The sequence below is a fragment of the Macrotis lagotis genome, chromosome 6 (genome assembly GCF_037893015.1).
Source record: "Macrotis lagotis isolate mMagLag1 chromosome 6, bilby.v1.9.chrom.fasta, whole genome shotgun sequence".
Classification (NCBI taxonomy): Eukaryota; Metazoa; Chordata; class Mammalia; order Peramelemorphia; family Peramelidae; genus Macrotis; species Macrotis lagotis.
In genome coordinates, this window is record NC_133663.1 from 83,322,366 (window position 1) to 83,327,001 (window position 4,636).

General features: G+C 41.0%; 1 pseudogene; it reads left to right on the forward strand.

Annotated features, from left to right (window-relative positions):
* Window positions 1–3,424: 3,424 nt before the first annotated feature.
* LOC141492151 (lamina-associated polypeptide 2, isoforms beta/gamma pseudogene) lies at window positions 3,425–4,295 on the forward strand (annotated as a pseudogene).
* The last annotated feature ends 341 nt before the right edge of the window (window positions 4,296–4,636 follow it).

Here is a 4,636-nt window from a genome sequence, read left to right on the forward strand (position 1 = left end):
AAGGAACTTCATATATATATTCATGAATTAGCCAATCAAAAAAAAGAATGCATTTTTGAGCAACTTCACAAAACTCAAAGTTAGCTATTTTATTACAGAAATATTAGCCATAGGCACAGACTTCATTCAAAAGATAAAATCTAAATTTCCCAATCCCAGAAAAAAGTTTTCTTCCTCTTTTTTCTTAACTAATTGACCATGAAGCTTCCCAATCAATAGCCTAAGAAAAACATGGTCATTGCCCAACACCCCTCCCCAAACCAGTAAGAAAGCATGGGTGTTCCTTCCTTTCTAAAATAAGGTGGGTTTTTTTTTTTTGGGGGGGGGGGGTCTTGCCCTTCCTGCAGCAAAGCATGCATACCTTCTGAGAGATAGGTTTGAGTTTCAAAGTTCCAAAAAGGAAGATTTCTCCCTTCCTCCCACCTCCCTCAGCAGAGGGTGGGGGCAGCAGTGAATGAGAAAGAGCATTTGAAATTACTTGAGTTGTTAACAACAGTACAATTTGGAGTTGTTGCATTTTCTGAACAGTAGCCAGAACCATTACAAAGTGTCCAATAGCATGTGACATTCTTACTCTCAAAAGAAGTGCAGTTAGTGTGTAGTTCATGACTTTGTGGTGCAGGAGCAAGGGTAGTGGTGTCCTTGGTTGTGGGCTGGAGAGTGGAATTCATTGTAATTTCGGGAGTAGAATTTATGGTGGGGGCTAGAGGGTTGGAGGCACCGTGAGGAGTCTCTGAAGTTGGCCGTAGGTTTAGGGATTTGGGTCGTGCTTTGCACGCATAGCGCAACCAGGCAGGTAGCAGCAACTGAAAGAAGTGGCTAGCAGGTCCCCCACATCCCATTCCTGGCTCTGGTGCTCTGGTGCTCAGGGCAATGCACTGCTGCTGAGGAAGAAGCTCTGTCCCCTGCAGGAGACGCAACGGAGGCTTCACTTCCCAACTCAACAGCAGCCACAATCAAAAAAAATCGTGCTAATTTTTGCCCCTAATTGACATAATTTTCTCTTTTGCAATAGTGAATGCTAATGACGATGATAACTACATAAATGAGAACCAATGCATAGCTCAGTTACGTAAAAGAGAAAATTTCCCCACTCACATGCTTTACTAAAGGTATAATGTGAGTATGCTCTGTATTTGGAGGAGCCAAAATGATTGCAAACTCCTTATCCATTAATCGTAAAGGGTGAATAGGCATTTCCTTAGAAGTATGTGGAGGCACCCTAAATTTCCCAGCACTTTCTACCATCAACAGTTTGTATACTGGTTTTTCCATTCCATTCTCCTGCTGGTCCTGACCTGTCATACCTCATGATTGTTTTTGATGGATCCCTGGGAGAGGGCCCCTTTCTCCATTTAAATTTCCTTGTCTACATTCTGATGCCCAGTGTCCTGCCTTTTTACACTTTGAGCATGGAGTTTTAGGACAATGTGCCCTGACCTTTCTGGGTTTAACTCTTAGGGCACTCCAACAATCTTTCTTCCACATAATCCACAAAGCAAGTCCATTTCTCTTTATTTTCCATGTGCTTAGCAAATCCCTCTGTCATTAATTCTGTATGATACACGTGAAATCCTACTCTGTCACATATTTAAATAATTTCCTCAATGGTGGCATCCCTTCTTAAGCTAATCATTACTTTCTGACAATCAGCATTTGCATTAGCTCATGTTAATTGTTTTATTAATACATCTATTCCTGCTACATCTCCTTAAGTTCTTCCTACTGCCTCCTGTAACCAGGCAAAGAAATCTACAAAAACCTCATCATTTCTTTGTCTGATAAGTACAAATGGTTCTTTCTTTTCATTTTGTATTGGAATACGTCCCCAAGCATTCTTTACACAGGTAGCAATTCTTTCATATGTCTCTAACCCATAATTTAGTTGAAAAATTGTTGAAAAATTGACCTGTGCCACTTAATTGTTCATTATATGTGGTGGCATTGGGACCCTGTGTATGCCTCAAAGCCATCTGTCTACATTGTTCTATAAACTCCATCATCCAAAAGACAGATTGTCTGGGTGACAAACATGCTCTAACTATCTGCTTCCAATCATTAGGTGTTAATATGGTGTATGCAAGCGTATCCAATTGAAGCTGGACAAAAAGGTGATCTTGCCCTGTATTCCTCCACTGCCTTCTTTAAATCTCTGACTGCATTTATATTTACTGGCTCATGTCTTCACCTAAGATTTCCTGGATTAAAAGGATCTGGCTCCTCAATAATAGGATATGACTAAAACTGAGCTCCTAGATCCATCAAACTTTCTCTCTGATCTGTTATCCTTTCAATGGCCTTTTGTAATGCTGAAGTTTCTTCCCTAGGTGCTGTAGGGCTGATCCTATGCTTTTCTTGATAATACTTATTTATTCCTTCTGCCTCAGGCCATGGATGTGAATGCACTTTCACTTTACCTTCTCTTTCCTCTACACCTTCTTGTTCAAACTTCCTTAAAATCTGCCCCATGGTAACAACCAACCTGTTACCTCTCTGAAGTTTTCTGCTCTGGGATGTTGGAATTTTTTTTTCTTGTTTGCATCTGAAGGAAAGAGAAAGAAGGAAGGAAGGAAGGAAGGAAGGAAGGAAGGAAGGAAGGAAGGAAGGAAGGAAGGAAGGAAGGAAGGAAGGAAGGAAGGAAGGAAGGAAGGAAGGAAGGAGAAAGAAAGGAAGAAGAAAGGAAGAAGAAAGAGAGAAAAAAGAAAGAAAAAGAGGGAAAGAGGGAGGGAGGGAAGGAAAAGAGGGAGGGAGGGAAGGAAAAGAGGAAGGGAGGAAAGAATAGAAGGAGAAAGGGAGAAGTCAGGAGAGAGGGAAGAAGAAAGAAGGAAAGAGAGAAAATAAAAGCAATGAACAATGAACTCTGTCTCAGAGTTCACCAGTTGGGTGATTTAACTTACCTTGTAGGCTCCTGATTTTCTATCTTGAGAACATCATAGAAAAGGAGAAAAGTGTTGAACTGTCTACAGGGCCCTAAGCCTTTCCTTCCTTTAAGATCTGAGTTCCTAGTGAAGTTCTGAAGTTGAGAAACAACTCTCTCTCCTAACTAGGGACTGATGAGATATAGTGGCAACACTTCAGAGCAGCATAAGGGAACTCTACTGTAAAAAAAGGGCTTACCTCACATTCCTGGATCCATTAAGGAGGGTTTTTTTTTCTCCCTCTTCTTAGTTCTTCATCCCTTTAAGAAAGGGAATTGCTTAGGGGAAAAGCCAACCTATTTCCCATTTCATATAGCTCAGCAAGCTATTTCCTTACAATTCATTTGTTTCTTGATTGCTTTCAACCTCTTTCAACCTTTTAATATAAAAGAAAAGCAGGTACCAACCAAAACTGTGTCTGGAGTGATTAATGCTAGTAAAGAATAGAAATCTGGGGAAAGCTTTTGATCCTTTAAAAAGACAGGAAAGAGGTTGTGGCCCGTCTGATGCCGCGCCACACCCAGCTCCTCTCCAGCATCGCCAGGTGCAGGCCAGGCTGCTGGAGGAGCAGGGCCCGTGCCTGCCGCCAGGCCCAGGATGCCCGCGCCCACCACCGCCATGTCAAAGCCACAAAGAAAACTGACCCAGTCAGAGGAAAAAAGAAAATCTTGATGTAACTGAACTCACAATTGAAGAGCTGTTGTCTCAACTTGTGAAATATGGAGTGAATCCTGGCCCTATTGTGGGAACTACCAGGAAGCTATATGAGAAAAAACTGCTGAAACTGAGAGAACATGGTCCAGAATCAAGATCTTCTACACCTCTGCCAACAGTTTCTTCAGCAACAGAAAACGCTAAACAGAATGGAAATGACGACTCAGATACAGTGACAATGAAGCAGAGCTCAAACTTGAGAAGAGAGAGCCACTAAAAGGCAAGGCAAAGACCCTACTAACACTCAAGCAAAGAAGAGTTGAACATAATCAGGTGGGAGAAATTTCATTAACAGAAGAAAGAAGAGTTGAAAGAGATATTCTTAAAGACACGTTTCCCTTTGAAGCAGCTACACCAACAGGAATTAGTGCTAGTTGTCGAAGACCTATCAAAGGGGCTGCTGGCAGACCATTAGAACATGGTGACTTCAGGATGGAGGGAACCTTTTCATCAAAATATGTCCCCAAATATGCTCCCTTGGCTGATGACAAGACAGAAAAGACAAGAAAAAGATGCTCCATTCCCATGTGGATAAAGATTTTGTTTTTTACTGTTGTGGCAGTTTTCTTGTTTTTGGTCTATCAAGCTATGTAAACCAAGCAAAGAAATCCCTTTTCTCCTGTTGGTGAAAGGTCTGTGCCCCTTCAGGCAAAGACCAACTGAGTGTTATCTCGATAGCACACCCAACCAACTTGGTCTCCTATTTTTAATAACTATAAGAAAGAACTCTTGTTGGCTCAAGAACTACTTTTAAAAATAATGTGATTTCAACTTCTTAAATTTAATTTTGCATTGCAAATGAACAGGACAGTACAAATGGACTCCATTTTAAATGTCTTGGACCTTGGAACTAGTAGGAGATCACATTGTGCCATATGAGTAATCATTTTTTAGCACTCTGGAACTTTTTTGTAGGCTTTATTTTTTTAATGTGAGCATCTTAATTCTTTTTTGAGAAAATTGTGTATTTGTATTGTGGGGGAATGAAAAGGGCAAAACATGGT